Raw genomic sequence first — 20,683 nt, 5'->3', positions numbered from 1 at the left:
CTAGTTTTGTACCTGTATATAACGGAAGTGACGTCAGTCACTGCCATCTATAGACAGATAGGCTGAAGAGGAAGTTATGGAGAAATGAGCATCTTAAATCCTTTTTAAGGAACCATAGTGAGATTTGTTTGTTTGTGAGCAGGATTTTCGTATGTTGGAAGCACAGGTATTGTAGAGGGTGGAGACACAATGGGACGATGCTGCAGAGAGAGAGGATGACATAACCACGTTTGTATATTTAAATGTTTGATAGCTCGCGCGGATGGTGTGCACACACGGGCGATGGTGGGCGTTTGAATTGTTATCGCTCGCATCGAACAAGTTGTAATTAATAAATCTCAACGTATAATGTACAGAATTAATGTTTACTCGACATTTTATGTTCTATTATTGATATCAGATTTTTTTTTTAATTTATAAAAGTATAATCTATTAACGAATTCAAAGAAGTTTCCAATTATCCCTCGGAATTTTGTGAAAGACTCCGCTAGGATGTTGTTACGCTCTCCAGTGTTCTCTGAGGATCATCCCATTGTATCTCCAGATCACAGCAGTCTTTTGCGTTTTATTTTTCTTATTTTTTTTGTCACTTTAGTGCCTCAGATGGCGCCACCTCTGTGTAAAGTTGCCAATGAAAAAAAAAAAAAAGGTGGTAGCGAGATTATGGTAATCTCCACGTGCTGCACCTGTCAAGTAGTTCATGGTTAAGGTATATTTGTTGTCACTCAAGTGCCCCATCCTTGTATATGTCAATGTATCACTTCAATAAAGTCACTTTAAGTCTTAAATGTTGTTTTTCTTTTCATTTCATTATGGTACTCAACACCCAAACACGAACCAGTTGGAACCTCATCCTCCAGCAAGCTTTCAATAATGCCTCAGTAGCTTGCTGCACATGCGCACACACAACAATGCATGTATGATCAGATAATGAATTTTGTTGGGAGATTCGAGATCCACACTCTTGGATACAGTATCAGAGTTGTCAGTTACTCCATCCAAGTGGCCAGAAGTATTTTCCAACAGCTAATGTGGTTATTAGTGGCAGTATCGTTCTCGTTATTAATATGCCATTGGAATAATCAATATCCGTCAGTTTTCTTTTTGCCAATATTCCAACACGATTTAAATTATTTATATTGTTTTTCTACTAAAGCACGGCCTTCTTTTGAATTTTACTTTCAATTCAAAAGCATTTTTAAGTAATAACATAAACTCATATCTATTTTTATTGTAATATAAAGTGTTAAAAACGCTAGTATCCAAACGTTAAGTTACAATTTTATATATATATATATATATATATATATATATATATATATATATATATATATATATATATATATATATATACTACTCGACAAAATTAGCAGAACACGTGTAATTCAGCTTGTGATGAAGCAGGACAAAATTTGATATGGTGGTGCACCATAGAATAGTGATTAAATGAGGAGAAAGTGAGAAACTTCGGACAGGCATAAGGAGCATTTATAGAGGTTGTATAAGGATCACCAAAAAAAGGTCACATTACAGAAGTCGATACAAGATGGTCCCAGGATATCAATGTGGCGTATGATCTCCGCCAACGGCTGAACAGGCCTAACAGGATGAACCATGCACGATATAAAGGTGTCCATTAGATTCTGTGGCAACAAATCCCATTCTTTTACCAGCGAAGACCTTAGTTCACCAAGTGACCGAGAAGTTGGCTGTGGGCGTGAAATGCGTCGCACACATGTTCGATCGGATTTAAGTCTTGTGGTCGTGTTGGCTACGGCAGTCATTGGATATCTTGTTCCAAGATATTCTTCCACCACTCGAGCTCTGTGTTCAGTGGCGTTTTCGTCCATGAAAAAATCTGGGCCAACCGCATCCCTAAAAAGTCATACAAAAAGTTTGAGGATCCCTTCTTGGTACCTTTCGGCAGTTATCAAAAACATGAAGAGGAGTGCGGCCGTTGATCATTATTCGACCACACGAGAACACCGCCTCCACCGTAAGTGTTCCTTTCTCTGATTTTGGACGGATGGTACCGCATTCCTTGTTGTCGGCAGATGAAATACCGTCTAGAATCTGTTTGTAGGCTAAAACAGGACTCATCAGAGAACAGAACTGTACGCCACTGGTCAGGGCTCCAAGTCACATGTTCATGGCACCAGTTTCGAAGAGCTGTGTGGTGGCTTGGGATTAATGGAATACAAACCACTGGCTTTCTTGAGTAGAGTCCACTTGAATTGAGCCTTCCTAACACAGTCCGCTTGGAAATGTTTTTCCCCATGGTCGCAGCAACCTCAAGAGACGGTTGATCACAGGACATCAGTAGGGTTCCGTCTTGTTGTTAGAACCAGATAGCGGTTTGTTCTGTTGGACATAGCCCTCGAGTGACCTTGGAAAGCTTTTCTTTTAATGGTTCCTGTCTTCTGAAGCTGCTTCCATACTGCCCAGACGACACTGATTGACACATTAAGCCAACCTGCCACTTCCGCCTACGACTACCCGGTTTCAAGTCGTCCAACGGCCCGCCATCTCAAAGGATCATCTCATGCCATTCTGAGTACCGGAGATGTGGCCATCCCACTGAGCAAGACAAAAAAAAAAAAAAAAAAAAAAAACCGGGAATGAAGTGATGTGGTCGCAACATCACTTCATTCAGGCATCAATAATGTGCAGCTCTGTAAAGTGGTAGATCGATTTCTATTGGATACTCGGAATTTGCATGCCAGGATGCCTATTATATCAAACATTCACCTTCGATGAGACTTTTCACAATAACATATTCGTGAAAATCATTTTGTTCTGTTAATTTTGTCGAGCAGTGTATGTATATTTCTTAAAACTTGTGTCAGATTTGTAAACAGTATATGAGCTCCTTATGAGAGTTGTCAGCTGGCCATAATCCCTATTAAACTCATCAATTATGCAGGACTGGCCAATCAGTTTCTCCGCAGTCATAGTCTCATGATGACTACTCATGAAAATATACTTATTGGTAAAATTCAATCTAAGGAATATATCTCTTGATATCATCGATTTTATGGTCTTAACTTAACTTTTGGGTAGCAGTGTATAAGGTATTCGTATACAGCAATGGAGACTGCGTTCTTCTTGTCAGTTGAGGATTAAAAATACTCATTATATCTTCGAGGTAGCGTTATGTTTCCTGTTCGCTCTTATACATGAGCACTTGCATCGCTTTGTCTCCAATCTACAAAATATAAGCAACTACAGCAGTACTTATAATCGGTCCACTGATTTCTTAACCCAAGCATTTATGTGCAATCACTTTAGTCCGTTTATGGGAGTAACTGCACAGTAGCAGACGACAGGGAGCCTGCTTCTGTGTTGGAGCTATTTATGAAACTACCAATTTAAGCACCTTAGCTGCTCATTGAAAGAGATTTGGTTCCAAGTCTCCTTTCCTGCTGTCTACATCGAAGTTAAGCATTTATTTGTCGTATTCGAACGCAGATCTTTATTCACTTTGCAAAATAAAGCAGATCTTCTCTCAACGGATGAATTCAGGGGTCTCCATTACTAGATGGGTCTCCTTTTCTGTTTATGCTGACCACCACACCCTGTTCAACATTTATTCACCTGTCACGCGTTGTTATAAAAAAGAAAACTTCTTCGATGTCTCTAATATTCTTTTTCTGGAGTGGTTGCTCCAACGTGTCATATGAGTCTCTTAAGAAATTGTCTTTGTTCCAAACCGCTGGCAATTGGAGAAACATTTTGAACTTAAACGTTCATCATTCCTCTAATATCATAAAAGTTAATTTATCTTCTTTTATAACTGCAATTATTTGTATTTATTTTGTTATTTCCAAAAATGGTAGTTCCTTTTTTATGATGATTTTCATTTAAACTTATTTTACCTGCACGAAAAGTTACACTGCTCTTGAAATACGTGTCACATCTCGTAGGACTTACCTTTGGACATTGACGTTTAAAACTTAAGAACAAACAAAGAAAAGTAAATGTTCAGGATACAACCGTGATTATCTCCAAAATATTTTGAGACATTTACCATTTTTATTTAGTCCTAGAGGGTAAAACAGATGATATAATCACCGTCCTTTCCATACCGGTGTGAAAAGACCCGAGGACAAATCCCGATAAAGATCCATAAAGAATTTTTATGGGCCTTTTTCACAGCTTGGCCGAGTTCGTCGGTCTCAAGCGAGGTAGCACGTTCCCCCTCCAGAAAACCCAGGTTTTTCATCCAGCAAACAGGCAAAGCGACTACAGAACATACTCAATTTACAAACACGTTATTAGTAGAATTTTTATTGTATAGTTACTATAGTATATACGGCGCAGTATGGTCTAAGTCACTGATGCGCCTAAAACCTTGCAAAAACCACCTTTTTATTTCATTGAATATGCTTTAAAGTAGTTTAAAGAATATTTAGGAAGGCGCGATTTGATACGAAACAAGCTTGCGTCAATTTATACAAAATGAGTTACAAAACACGAAATATTATAGCAGCGTTCTAACATCTCCTCACCAATACATATCCTCCGATGTCTCCTTGTGTTCGGAAAGATTGTCATTTAAAACTGATGAAGGCAGAAGAGTAGCCCTGAATTAAAAGACGTATACGATGAGAAGTGAAGGCATGTTCTATGGTTTTAGATCTGTGTTCCGTGAAGGCCGATCCATTATTTAGGTATTGGTACGACATTATCGCCAATTAAAATGAATCCATAACATACCACCGCCAGTCTGTTTCTTTATATGATTTTTCAGGAATTATAGCAACTTCTCCATTACCTCCAGGACGGATTCTTCAATGATTCATTTATGAAGAACACGCGATCTGTTATCATTCCATTACAATGTTTTATTTCTACGAATTGAAATATTTCCACTTAGAACTACCCCTAACATGACAGTTTTTCGTGGACAGATGAGAGCTAACTCACCTGCCCATGTAATATGTTCATAAATTGCATGCGCTCTGCTCTGTGGACAATTTGCCTGCTTTATTGAACAAAAAAAAAACCCTATTCTCGGGGGGGGGGATTCTTGGGTTAAAGTAATTCGAATGACCAAGGTCGCTTTACATAAATATACTTCCCCCGAAGTATAAATAATATACTATTCAATTCAATTCAATTCAATCCTATAAATAATTCACTGATGAATCAGCGCCTCATAATTTACTATCATAATCATTAAATGATATAAAATCAGTTCCACAGCTGAAATCATAGATTATTGCAGTAGAACTTATATCGGATTAGACCTTTTGACCATCGACCACATCCATACTCCAATCATCTACATATCTCTTGTGGAAACCGCCTAAGACAACCTATTAAGGACTCTACAATGCAGAGTGTCAAAGGTTCAAAATACGGCCTACGGCTTGTTAGCTTTCTCTTTCCAACAAGGAGGACTCTGCTTATCTTCTATCCAACACCATCTTCAAGTATGGACTTCACTGATAACTGGTTTGGATCCATATCTATCCAGGACAATTTAAATCTTTGTAAACAATGGATGATGTTCTCGTGGTAAGTTGTTAAAAATATAGTGAGAATAATAATCGCAATTTCTATAACAACTAATGAAAAATACTTTTTCTTTCTGTTTTAGTTATGAAAATTAATAAGCACAAAAACTATGGATACTGTAGATTAACGGCAATCAAGCTTGGAAGAAAATATATGAAAGATGAGACAAAAGACGAATCACATTTACCTTTCAAACTTTTAGTTTGAATTTTAGTTTGAAAGTGCCAGACAGATCTTAACACTGTTTGCAACAATCACTAGCATATTGGTTTGTAATCACTGTAGAAATCCTCTCCTTCTGAAGAGTTATTGAGGACCAAAGGGAAGCAGAATAACTCTGAGTAATGGAATATATCAGGCCATCCTATAAGTAATGTCGTTTCCCTTCCTTCTGGCCCTAGGCGCCTCTGTAGCCAGGTGGGAAGGAGCAGCAGTGCGTAGCACACGCTTCTTGATTAGACCGGGGTTCGAGCCCGTCACCACCAAATACGGAGGATGCGGAAATGTCAAGGAATGACCACCGCATATCTAGGAGCAATATGGCCTTAGTTGCTAATTCTCCAAATAACAAACATCCTTCTGGCCCTTGTGGTAGCATAGTTGGTATGATCACCGTCCTCCTCACGCCGGGTGCAAAAGACCTGAATTCGAATCCCGCTAGTGATCCGAGGAATTTTTATAGGTCGTTTTCACTACGTGACTGAGGTAGTCTATCTCAAGCGAAGGTAGCATGGTTTTTTCTCCCGGAAACTCGGATTTTTCGTCAAGCAAACAGAAAATCAAGCACAAGCTCTTTACAGACATTATATTCGGAGCAATATGGCTAAATTGCTGAAAAATACTCTTTTCTTTATTCCTACAATAACCAGCCAACATTGATCCAAATTTCAATCCAGTACGTTTCATTTGTTTTCTATTGAGAGTCCAAAACCACAAAGTTCTCCATTGATACAGTGCTGTAGATGTGGTAACTTTTTCTGACCAAGCTTGTCGATTTTTCCACGATTTTTCTGAGCGGTATGAGGACGGCGTTGTCCTGAATAAACGCAGTACCTTTGCGATTGGTAAAAGGAGTGCGTTTTTCTCGATGAACAGCACTCAGACTTTGGTTGCGATCGTTTTAATGGGCGGAAACAGTTTAAACTATGATCTGAATTACCCACCAAGTCTACAGCGAAACCATCGCAATGGTGAAGCAGATTCTCCAGTAGTAATCAACCAGCAAAAAATGTTAAAAGAACAAAATCTTCTTTCCCAGTAACGAATCGATTCCAAAACGGCGTTTTTATATTAACTGAAATGCCCCGAAGCGCAAATGTTTACCCAATCGTCTGGAAATAACATATACGAAACCCACTTTGCAAGTTCTCACAATTTTTTCCATCTTATGTAAGTGGCGATGAACAATGGAACAGCAAATTGAGTTTTTGATAGGTCCTTCAACAACATTAGGAACTTCTTCAAGTGCAACTCTCAATAGGTAATCATTAAACTGAACATGAACTGTCCAGACTTAGCCCTCCATTGGCTAAGCTGTACATCATAATTCCTATACCCTCCATTTAAAATATTTTCCCTCATTGACCACTTCCTCACGTTGAATTATTTTTGTGGTTACACTCACATTATTCTCTTCCTTAAATTCTTAGATCATTAAATGCTTAATGTTTTCTGCTGCTTCTTCCAGTACTTTGTCTGAAATGAACGGAACCCTCTTAACCCGTTGAGTTAGCATGAAAATGATTTATGTCAGGATATACAGATACACGTATAAATAAAAACCATATTTGGCAATGCCAAAAAAAAAAAAAACGACATTAGTTAAGGAATGATCTGATCAAGATTCCCATGCCTTTATTCAAATCTATACGCTTTTGGGCTTAATTGGCTTGCGCCTGCTAAGTGAAAATATGTGAAGTTCGGTTGAAAGCACCTGAGACCTATTAATTCATTATATGATGAAATCCGACAGAGTAGAACTAAAAGAATGTTACTGGAGTCCACACAACTATTGGCCTTCATGCGAACATTGCCCACAAGCGCATAAAAGTTGTTAACCATCCGCTTTTTGCCAAATTCGGTTCCTTTCCTTCCTGCTTGAAAAAAATCTAATTATGAGCAGCAGATGAAATACAGGTGTGTTCTGTAAAAGTGGAAAATCAAATATAAGATTATGGTAAAAAATCCAAGGAGGATGAAACTCTATGGATTATTTAAGCACTTAGACCTACGATTGCTGGAAGTTGATCCTCGTCTTCAACAGATACGGTTCAACAGAGTTATCACTAGTGATGAGATTCAGGGATACTTTTATTATCTGCAATCGATTGTCTTATTGGAAACATCCTTCCTTCCCATAAAGGCAGAAGTTCCGTGCTGCCCATTTCTTTCTTTCTGTGGATGAAAGGAATCCTGAAGGAACTTTGGTTCCACTCAGCAGATGAGGTACTGCATTCTGCAATAAAAGCTCTGAAAATTTTTGGCTCTAGTACTTTGTAGGTTTTGCCGCAAACTAGATGGTGACAGAATGCTATACAGTATTTCATAATGCTTCTGACCACTTCTTTTCTACCATCTCCCAATGCGCTGAACCTGTTACTCTAATGGTGCTGATTTATTGATCAGTTTCCTATAATGTCCTGCTACTGCTGCTTGGGGAGTGCTTAGTATAATAACACATTGTGGAACTTTTCCTTGGGAGCATCTTTTAATTATTTTGATCATCTTTCCATTATAAGATGGAGCTCCTTAGAACTTTTCATTGGGCGCATCTTTCGATCACAGAAAAATATTACTGGAAATCATAAAAGCGATCAGACAACTCAGTAAGTGACCACAGTAAACAACTTGTCTAAGAGGCGGTTGGCTTTACTGACGAGCTGCGTCTTTTTCGTCAGCGGTTAAAATTAAAAGCAACAAAACTTCATCTTTCCCCGATGGGAATTAGCCAGCCCATGAAGTAGTAAAAGTTGCCCCTACTGTGGTAAGAACTGATGGTTCAACCGTCCAATATAAAGATGTTTATTCTGTAGTTTTTACCACTTGAACTGGTAAATTGATAAATTGCAGAGTACCAGGAATAGAACTGGATTAGGCCCCTCGATAACAAACATAACTGCTTATTGCCCAAGGTTTTGAAGTTACCAAATAAGTTCCACACTTTCCTGGAGCATATGTCGATAAGCTTCGACAGTACACGTCTTAACATGTTTATTTGTATTTATTAAGCTATATAATTGCTCATTTACAAAAAAAACTAAAATTCCATATGGGCAAACACCATACAAATCTTGAAGACTAAAGTTTTATAACTCCACCGTCCTCCAACATCTATTGGAACACGTTACTCTAGGAAAGTAGTGGTTTATTCCAGAGGTCACATTGACAAGAAGATAGCAGCAGTTAAAAGCAGGATATAAAAGGTGAGCCTTGTCCATTCTATTGTATCCACTCAATGACAGGTGGATACAATGGAATGGACAAGAAAAGGGCCAAGATTCCTTCACCAGTGGCGCGACAGTATCATATAGGGAGCGTATCCATTCTCCTGACAGCAGAAAGCACCCAAAACCAACGTGGAAGCATCGTACGCCAATGGAAGACAGAAGATAAGGCAACCATTCATCCAGAAGCAGGCAGATCACCACTAATAACACCTAGACAATAGGGTTATTAGTGGTGTTCTGCTCTAATAACTAGCTCTGGCGGGTAGCCAGTGGATATAATCATCGTTCTCCCCACATTGGATAAAAAATGCAGGGTTTCAATTCTGTGAATGACGCCAGTAACTTTTATGGGCTTTATTTTCTCCCCAACGTGGCTGATTTAGTCGTGATATTTTTCCCGGAAACTGGAAAGCAAGCAGACAAATTGACTACAGAATACACGTAGTTTACTGACACAATATGCTGATGCCACATAGGCTTAGTTGCTTTAAGACGTCTTAAAGATCTGACTGAAGAGAGAGAAAGACCAGAACTGGGTTGAGTGGTGGACAAACACTTCTTACAATTGGTGATCATAGTCACGCAGTTTCTCACAGGGTGAAGCCCTGACTGGGCCCTGTACACGCTCATATTTTATCCGACAATGATTACTCAGCAGTTTTTAACTATTTAAAATCTTTGCGCATCTTTTATACTTGTTATAATGGCCTTTTATCTTTTGACATAGTGATCTAATTTCGTAGGCCACTGAAATCATTCATGTCCTCGAGGGTGGTAGGATCGCCGTCCTCTCCACACCGGGTGGAAAAGATCTGAGTTCGAGTCCCGTCGATTAGGGGAGGAATTTTTGTGGGCATTTTTCACAACGCGGCTGTGTTAGTCGGTCTAAGGCGAGAGCAGCGTGGTTTTTTCTCCCGAAAAGTCGGATTTTTCGTCCAGCAAGCCCAACACAGAAAACACGCAGTTTACAGACAATATACACCGAGGAACATGGCTTTAGTCGCAGCTGCTCCTAAAACCCTACTAAAACAAAATTCGTGCTCTCATCTTTTAGATTTAGGTGCATCATAGCCGTTGTTGCTAATGCGCTGCTAAAACCAAAACAAGCTTACTCCCTGCATCGCACATCACTGTCTATCCTTCTGTAGAGGCCCTCGCCGGCAGCAGATGATAAAATCGCCGCCCTCCCTCCCTACTCCTGGTGGAAGAGATCAGAATTCGAATCCCGTCGATGATATTAGGAAGAATTTTTATGGGCCTTTTCACACCGTGGCGAGTTAATTGGTCTCAGGTGAGAGTAGCACGTTGTTTCTCCCGAAAACTTGGGTTTTTCGTCCATTCAATAGGCAATTTACAGACATAATATACGACTCAATCTAGCTTAAGTCGCTGATCCACCTAAAACCCTACAACAAACCAAAAAACCATACCATCTGCAGAGAGCGCAAGCAGTGGACTTTACAGTATTGGCAGAATGTGATTTTGATTTGATATACTGCTCGTTCCCGAAATCTATGAATGGAACTGTCTATTATGACATTCTGATCAATTCTACCTTCCTGCATTGTGAAAGTCCTCATGGTAGCACAGTTCATATAATCACCGTCCTGCCCACAACGGCTCGAAAATGTTCGGGTTCAAATTCCTCCATTGACTTCAGGAATATTTTTGGTGATCTTTAACAAGGTAGCTGAGTTAGTTAGTCTCAGGCGAAGGAAATTATGGGGTTTTTTTTCCCTACCGGAAACTTGGGCTCTTCATCTAGCAAGAGACAAATCGACCAAAGAACACAAGCGATTATAGATATATAATTGCTTCTATTCTTTGGTCGATTTGTCTGCTTATATACTGACGTCTTACAGCCTTAGTTACTGGTGCTATACACGTGCACACACATACACACGCATCGCGCAAATTCTTTGAAAAGAGAGCGTATTTGTATCGGCATAAGAATACTCTGTGTTCTTATGCCGATACAAATGAGTATGGCCAGTGCTTTGAGGAAAATAAAGTGGTGAAGCTGCGATTTCCAGCCCAGAAAGCAAATCTGAATCCAATGGTGCACCGTCGAGAGCCAGAACAAAGATGTCGTAGGTAAAGTATGGAAGTAGCTGCAGCCTTACGGAGGAGTGAAATAAGACTTCAGTTTCTCCTTTGCTGTTAGACTTTTAACGAACCTAATGAATGAATCAACTTAATGATTTTTAACGAATCAACTTGGAACTGCATAAATAAACTTTCCATTGTTTGTCCCTCAGCATGAAACGCAAGTGAGTAGAACAACTGACAAAAGGAGTCATCCTCCTTATGATCACCCACTGCTACACATACTGTCCCGAATCAGATTGTCATAACTGCGAGACGCTGAAACAACATGCGTATGATCCAGATTTTTGTCACCATGTAACTTGAAATTTTTTCGTCAGTGGAAGAACCTTTAAAAGGACGTTATTTCAGTTTGGAAACCTGAGTAAAAACAGTCATCGAAGAATGTAACTGTGACGTATATGGATGTAAACGATTAGTGTGTCAAGCTGATCAGCGCAGTATAAAGTCCAGTAGCGTGTGTCTTACCCACTCTGACGCAGGAATCTGAAAGTACTATGTAAACGTGTGTTAACAGGCAAATAAAACGGTGAACAAATGACAGTCTAAGAGTGTGCAGTGCTTTTTACACGCATAAAGCGACTCCATGTATAGCTGGTGGACATTGAAAAGGGTCAGATTACTCATTTTCCAGAAGCTAAATGATCAATATGACAAATTGTCGATCATGTGCACCGTGATGCCTGAAAGACTGGACGCTGTTGGTGACAATGGGTACAGGTAAGTACTCGAACACGTCGCCTAGGCTCCAAGGATATTAAAGGAATTTCAGAACGGAAGATCGACGGATCCGCCCATTTTGACAGATCTGTCCGCCAGATTTGAACATCATAACGCCATCCCTGTCTGTACCTGTATCGGAGGAACATCCTCAGTCTCCAAGCACAAGTGGGGATGCAGTAGCATTGCCTAGCCTGCCTCACATGCCATCCCATTGTCTTCAGAATCTGCAGTGGTGGCTTGGGGACGAAAATAGTATCGTGTCGTCTTTAGTGACGCACCATCTGCTGTTTGGGATCCAGTCACGGCCGAATACGCTTAGGGAAACATACCAGGTAATCCAGCTGTGGACAGCCATCAGTTGGAACAGCCAATCACCCTATTGATGGCACAATTAGAGCAAGATCTTATGTTGAAACTATTCTAAGATCAGTGCTTCTGCCCCTTCCGTCCCAAACGCTATTTTTCTACCAGAATAGTGCCCACCCATACAATATACAGTACGGCTCTCACATCCCGACATGCTTACAAGTACACGTGCTTCCTTGGTTTGATTTGTTGTCTCTCTCAGCCCCTTGCACTGTTGCCCAACTCAAAGCATAGAGTACAAAAAAGCGTGGCTTATTATTCGCCAAGATGACATTTACCATTTTCTGGACGCTATACGCGACGTTTAGCCGCTTGTATCGCTGTTCATGGGGGCCATACTCCATCTTGACGTGTACAACATTAAATACACTAACTAGCAAAAGTACTGGAACCCTAATAGAAACGGTAACAGCATTGCAGATTAGATTTAATGCACTATAGGGGTTTCGCTTTGGCCTATTATACAGCACTTAATGTTCGTACAGTTGAGAGGCTTTAAAATCTGTCGCGTTGTGTCCTGCCCTAGAATCCCACCATCGGTCCGTGATCAAAATTCGCTACTGCACTGCCAACTGATATTTTAATAACCAACAATTTGCATAAATGTGTCCATCTTGGTGTCCAAATATGAATGTGCAATTTGTTTAATAAAAATAAAAGAAAATAAGTTGAGGACAGATGCGTATTAGCATCAAAAAGTATGCGAATCAGATAATACGAGATAAACCTAAAATAACCTAATTACAAAATTGCGTTATTTTAAGGTTATGAAATTAGGTTACATTATGTTCCAACTCGCGTGATGTAGTAAAATACGGCAATGTTCAGGTGTCACTGTGAATGAATTCCAGATGTGAGGTTATTATTTACACTGGGAAGGAGAAGGGGGAAGTTTGGGGACAAGGAGAATGCGATTCTCAGAGCATGCCCAACAACAACAACATCAGTATGATAAGGGAACTTCACACTTGTCGACATAAATTAATCACTTTTTTTTTCATTTCATTATGCTTTAGCAGTGCTAACAGAGCAGAATGATAGATGAATACACACACATCACGAAAGACCACCAAAATGATCTGTCTCTTTCCAGCAGCATAACACAAATTAATGATATCACGGAAATGGCACTTCGATATGTTTGGTGTTAACCATGGATTTAACCGTTCTTCTTAGAAGTTAACCAAAGCATCTCAACGAAGCAATTTGAGTGATATATTGCTCATATAAGTATGTCATTTTTGGTGATTGCTCCTCGATCCTCCCACGAAAGGAGGGGGAGGAAAGAACTTCCTTCTTTGGTATTGCCATTGTGTAATAACGATATCTAAGGAGGACCTAACACAGGCTTATTTTGCCAAGTTTAGTGTTTCACTTAGTAATCCAATATTTTTGTGACAATCCGCCCTTTATTAATGAACTCCTGTTCAAGAAAATGTAACAATCATTCAATATAAGCCATAAATACTGAGATCCTTACACACAAGTATGAATATCTTCATTAAACGCCTGAAAATTTCGTATTACTGATTTTTAGACATTTTGGACACTCGCATTCTATTTTGGATCTTTTATTTAAGGACGATTGGCAACCCCGGTGAGAAGTTCCATATTTATCAGGTTTACTTCTTCCATTTTCCCAAGGTTTCTGTTTGCTGAATATTGAATCTTCGATCAGAATCTGTGGAAAGGCTTTTTTTCCTTCGTGGATTCATCGCTGGCTTCCCTTTGAGAAAACACCTGACCTTACCGAACAGGCAATGTACGCTTTAAGGCACTCCTATGTAGGAGTATTCGACAGCTTATCTGTGGTTATCGTCACAAAGCGCCACCTGCTCGTAAAACTGAAATTACAGTCATCATTAACCGATTGCTAGGCAGTTTGGGAATGAATTGCTGGCGTAAACAAGACCAACAGTGTTTACTGCCGATTATTCCAGGAAACACCCGTATAGTGTTCCTATATCAACTCAATCTCAAATGCATTTATATCATTTACGCTTTCCATCAACTTTGGCCCAAGCTGTAATACATCCATTAAGCGCATTTGACCGATTCGACAACAAAACTCTCAAGCTGCGCATCTTACTATTAGAGTACAACGAAACGAAACGAAACGAAACGAAAGAAGACTTTTAATCGATCAAATTTCAGAAATAAATTAGACATTTAATTAATTAGACATTTATTTCCTTAAAAGGAAGGGTTAGGTCCAATTTTTTACACTCTGTGACACACCGAAACTACAAATGAACCCTCAAGAACGAACAAAATCCAACTTAACTTGAGAATAATCACTTCGAAGTCTCTTCAAGCAAAACTAGAATACCTGCACTGTAATAGCAGATTTATTGAAGAGCTGTTGCTTTAGTTTTACAAATTGAATATTTCCGAATGAGCTCTATCGAAGACTGCATATTTCTACATAATGTACGAAACATCAGAGCCCTAATTTCTGTATATGTTCATAGTTGAATGTGTAGTCCTCTAATTATTTTAATGAAGTGTTTAATAGTCTGAATAAACCTCAACCCATCTTTACCAAAAATGGAAAAACCAACCTTTTTTTGTCGTCAGCAAACAATTATAAAAATATGACTGTATAAAACGGGCTTTAAACAGTATAAAACATGCTGGGTACAAAATATTCAAATATACCATCATCTATAAGACATATTTTACACAATGAATTTTACTTTTACCCAAAATCACCGGAAACTTACAATTTGTATGAAGATTAACCAAATGATCTGGAGTTTGATGGTGACACTCAGAATGACTATGGAGAAGGCCAGCTAGTTAGTGACCACACGTATGAAGTAACATATTCATTCTAGAAACAACACTTAATATCTCAAGAGGAACTAAATGATCTTGTTCGTGATTTGAATTTATCTACAAATCAAGCTGAACTTGATTTGTAGATAAATTCAAATCACGTTTGCTTCTAGGTTGAAAGGAAGACACCAAGATATGCTATTTTCATAAATATCAGCAAACATTTATACATTTGTTTTCAATCATTTGGTTTGATTCACTTCAGTGATGTAAATTCTCTAATGGAAACTCTAGGATAACTGCACAATCCAACTGAATGGCGGTTATTCATCGATTCCTCAAAAGCGAATTTGAAAGCATTGTTGCTCCATAACGGAAATACATTACCATCCCACATTACCCTTAGCATGCGCCGCACAAATGAAAGAAACCTAAGATAATCTGAAACTTCTCTTGACAAGCATCAAGTATGAGCATATCTGCGATGACCTTAAAGTGATTGCTCTTTTACCAGGCGTTCAACTTGGGTATACCAAATACTGCTGCTTTATTTGTAAATGGGACAGCTGAGATTGTTAAAATCTCAACTGCGATTTGATTCAGTTGAGAACACTTGAATTGAATGGGACAGTTGAGATTGTTAAAATCTTAACTGCCCCATTTATGTATGTTAAAAACCAGTATGTGAAAATCAAAGAGAGCCTATTCGTGGGACCCCAAATAAGACTGATGAAAGATGAACCTTTTGAAGAACAGTTAAATGAAGTTGAACGAAATGCGTGGAACTCACTTAAAGAAATCATTTAAAAAATTTTTGGGACATTTCAAGGCTGAAAATTACGAAGAAATAGTCAATGAGCTTTTCAACGCCTATGAAGTTATGGAATGTAATATGTCCCTAAAGATCCATTTGTTGGATCCACGTTTCGATTTCTTCCCAGAAAACCTACGAGCTGTCAGTAATGAGCACGTAGAGTATTCCCATCAAACTATTTGCACAATGGAAAAGAGGTATACCAGAGCAAATGGAGCCCAAGCATGCTGAAAAGTTGAAGAACAAATACTTCTTGCTGTGTGAATATCTCCTGCCACAAGTACCAGAGGATTGTCAGGTCGAGTAAATGTTTCATCTGCACCAGCATTGAGGACATTACTTATACATAAACAGAAATTGTATCCATTTCACAGTACGCGAACGCCACGAGATTTAATAAACGATGAAATTTTTATCCGTAACTTATTTTTCAGTGTGCGCGTGATTCTCAATTTCTTAGCCATGTTCTGGTTGCAGATGAATCATGTTTTGCAAGGAAAGGAATTTTCGACTCTAGGAACACTCCTGTCTGGGCCGAAGAAAGTCCACTTGTCAGCACCCATTAAAAACGTACCTTTTCCTTTAATGTTTGCGTCATGTTTCTGGGGATATCTTATTAGCAGTTATGCTTTAATAGCAAAGCTGTTTGGAATGGAACACCTATATTATATGCGGGACATATTGTGGAAACTATTGGAAGACATTAAATTTTTAATCTCAATCATTAAAAATTTAATGATTAATTTAATCATTAAATTTTGAATGCTTTAAAATCGACAGAGAATGTAGTTTATGTACGACGGTGCCCCATCCCACTTTTACAATGATGTTGCGGACTTTTTAAATGCAGATTTCAATAATATATGGTCCGAGCAATCCAATTTCCAGTGGATTGATCGGAAAACAGTCCTGTACAAAAGGCACAATGGAAAAGAGGTATACCAGGGCATATGGAGCCTAAGCATTCTGAAATGTTGAAGAACAAATATTTCTTGCTGTACCAATATCTCCTACCACAAGTACCACGATCCTCTGAAATAACACCATTAGATTACTTTGTATGGGGTCACATGAAATCCATGCTCTACATATCACCACGCAAGATGATATGAGAAATCGCAATTTGGAAGCTACTGGAACCATTAAGAATGGTCTTGAGACGAAGAGACAAGCCAGGAAGTCGTCCACTCGTCGTTGAATGCTGCAATGAAAAACTTGAAGGTTGCAAGGTTTTTCTCCCGGAAACTCGGTTGATTACACGCAGTTATAGACACAATACCCGTAGCCAAGTGGTCAGGAGCGGGAGTGCAGTAGCACGCGCTCTTTGAGTAGACCGGGGTTCAAGCCTCTGACTGCTAACTACTGTCGATCTACTAACCAGCACTGGACCAGCGTGGAAGATTATGATCCGTTCGCTCGACATGAATCGTTGAGGAGGCTTCCATCCTTCAGTGGGTTGATAATGGCTGCAGTTTACCTTTTACATTATACTGATGCTTTAGTCGCTTTGACCGTTAACACACACTTGACCTCAACATGCCTCGTCCCTCATTGTCTGACGAGTTCAAAAATTGCAGAATTTGTTGGCATTCCTGTTCTACGCGTTGGCGAAGCATTTCGATGTGATTTTGAGCACACCCAAGATTCACCAAGGAAAGTTTGGTAAATATATAAGATTGGAAGCAGGGGCGCACCGACATCTTTTGGGTCTGAACGTTTGAGCATGCACATACAAAGTTTTAACTTGTTACGTGCCAGTCACGCGGAAAACTGGTTTGAGAGAATACTTGATTTTCCTCATTTGGCACGTGTACTGAAAATGGCGTAATTTGAACAACGTACGAACATTAAATTTTGATGTAAAGTGGGAAAGTAAGGGTTGGGAACACATGAAATGCTCGTTAGAGTTTACGGAGATGTTATCTGTGACGAAGTAAAAACAGTTTTCAAGTGGTTTCGTGAGGTAGTAAAAATCACATTGAAGGTCATGCTATTGCAGTTTTCGATAACAAGGATATGTTTTAAGAATTTATTTTGCGAGGTGTCACTATTAATGCAGTTTGCTACTAAGTCTTTTTTAAAACGGTTAACAGAAGTATTATGCCGTAAACGACCTCAAAAATGGCAAAATATTGACTCCTTTAAGAAGACAATGTGTTGTATTACAAATCATTGCCGTTCCACAGTTTTTGACCAAAAATACATTCCCGTCGTGCAGCACGCACCAACCTTATTCTTCTGATTTGACACCATCGTACAACTTTTTGGCTATTCCCTAAATTAGGATAGGACATGACATGAAAACGATTTCAGTGAATCCAAGAGATTCAATCAAACTTGATGGATCGCCTAAGAACAATCCATAAAGAAGACTTGCAAAATTGTCTTCACCGGTGGCAGGCACGTTGGAACAAGTACGTGTGTGCAGTAGGAGATTACATTGAAGAATGTTAGCAACGTAAATCTTCGCCATTGAATAAAATTAAGTTTCCGCAACATTCGCCGAACTTTTTGACCCTACTTGACTCTCCAAGTTTCAACCATTTCATGAATCTTTATTTTTAATCGCATAAACATCGGCATAGTATATAAAACTTTATTTATTTTTTTCCCAAACCATTAACCAAACCAAATCAGTGAAATTATTACACAATATCTGGACTAGGTGCGCATGAGCCAAATAAAAATCAACTTCCCAAGAAAAATTCAAAGCGAAACAATACGAGCTGTTCATCTTAGTAATGTAATACGATAAATATCTTAATTTAAACACTTATAAAGAAGCTAAAGAACAAACTGTTTTGTTCTCCCTTTCTCCATTGATAGTTTGGCACAATATTGGGGAATTTGCAAATTTTACTGTTAAACAGTTCCTGTGAAAGGCTAGTTTTTCTGGATTAAATTATTAAAAACTACAATACAAAAATCGGGCAACTTCCAGAAGAGACTGTTTCAGCATTTCGAAATTTTATTAAGCAGTACTTAGCACTTTCCACCTTCATAAACAGTCGCGTCGGTTTTGAACTACTCAAATAAATATTTCCCCAACTCATTACGAAAGCTCTGTTCGCTGCATTTGAAACCAGAAGTAATTTTTATTTTGTTGTAATCATATAGATCTCGCCTGCGTATTGTCCTCCACTTTTACAAAGAGTTACTCCGGTATTGCACTACTCCAAAAATTGAAATACGAACAGACAGACTTGTAATGAATTGTCTCTGTGTGTGCCACTTTAAATATTGAGATAGAAAGTAGCCTTTTTAATTACATAATTGTTCCTTTCATTTTGTGTAATTCGCCCATCGTGTATTTCGGTTTTGCTGAATAAATAATGAATGTAAATAAATGTACCTTTACATTCACATCAATGACTGATGAAAATAATGAAGAAGGAGTGGAGTATAATAGATATTGGGTGACGTGTGAAAATTAATAATTCAACTTTCATTGAATAATGGAAGTGAACGATTCAGAACATAGCTGTTCGTTTATTCGGTCATGATCCATTCCTGGGACTCCCTTGATGCAACTGTGTTGTTTATCAGGGCAACTTCCAGGGCAACTGCCATTTTATGGAAGAAAATTACTTTTAAACGTCTGCTGTCTCACACGCATAACCGTGACACGTGATCCGAGTAGTGCTCGCGTTAGTGGCCATTAAAATTTGCCCAGTGAGGGTATGACAAAACTCTAAAATCAAGATAAGTTAAAACAAATTTCGAAATTCCAGCGATTTCAAATTTGAATTGAAAAAATACATAAAATAATACTTATGCCTAAAGTAATTAGAACCACAGCGTTAAAAAAAACATATCTATCTCCTCGGAAATCAAATTTTGGACGCTGACCTGACAAAACAGTAAGGAATACAAGAATCAGTTTGTTAAGATAGGATTTCAAGTCTAAAATGTTGTTTTGAAGGAGAGGGAGAGAGAGAATCTCCGAAGAATCTCCATGCGAACTTCAATTGAGAATTGCCACGATATTCTTTAAAAATCCACAAATAGATGTCTGTATATCAGGCTGTAAATCTTGCTATCATGTTCTGTAAGGGACAACTTACACCAACTTTTCCGCTAACCTTTTTCATCATCTGTATCCACTACATCAATGGTGTTGCAAGCACTTTAGTGCCTGGCGCATTGATGTGCTCCAACAAACACAGATGCACCGAACATTTCCACAATTAGTTTGTTTGAGATCTAGAAATCTGCCATCTGAAGATATTTGTATTGTCCGCAATTTGTTCTTCTTGAAGAGTAAGAGAAAGTTAATGGAACCGGACTGCGTTCGAGCCAGAAGATGACTTCGATGTTACTTCAATGCCCCCCCCCCCCCGTGACGTTATAGTGGTTTCGCCACTTGTTACTCGTTTGAAGTTTGAAGAGGTCTGGATTCGCCCATCAGAAATTCCACAAATGTTATTCCGCCTCTTTGAGCCAATGCCACATAAAAGCCAGTCCTTGAATTGACACTGCACACTGGCAATGTACAGATATGATACATTGGCACATGCAGCATAAAATGCACAATTTTCCTCACTCTTTATCAGTGGTATATTATGTCACAACGGCTTCTTATCTTGTGCCATTCACTCGGGTGAACAGACCCTTGCCAGCTTTATCATTTGCTACTTATCGTAGGTATCTGCATCTCCTTGGATGCGGCCATCAGCACCATTTGTTCAGTCCCGAGAGATGAAATTAAAATCCAATGAATTTCATGACAAAGTGTGGATATATAACATGGCAGACGCTGACTTGCAACGCAGTGACAGTTTAAAAGACAGATTTAAGGTGATATAATGAATTTTTATAAATGCCTCTTGGAAGGCCAATTTCAAAAAAAATTAAAGGTTGCGAGCATCATTTTTTTGAGATAACTTTTTTTCTTTGTGACTATTTTTTTTTTTCTACTACGAAATTAGGG

At 38.8% G+C, this 20,683-nt stretch overlaps 1 protein-coding gene across 1 annotated transcript in view; it reads left to right on the top strand.

Annotated features, from left to right (window-relative positions):
* The window catches only part of LOC150079282 (uncharacterized), an 850,343-nt gene that overhangs the window by 248,816 nt on the left and 580,844 nt on the right, over window positions 1–20,683 (top strand). The gene's annotated exons all lie outside the window — the stretch shown is intronic.

The sequence above is a fragment of the Mastigoproctus giganteus genome, chromosome 10 (assembly GCF_048544385.1).
Source record: "Mastigoproctus giganteus isolate SK-2022 chromosome 10, ASM4854438v1, whole genome shotgun sequence".
NCBI classification, from domain to species: domain Eukaryota; kingdom Metazoa; phylum Arthropoda; class Arachnida; order Uropygi; family Thelyphonidae; genus Mastigoproctus; species Mastigoproctus giganteus.
The sequence above is the reverse complement of the archived record's forward strand: the minus strand, read 5'-3'. Positions and strand labels throughout refer to the sequence as shown.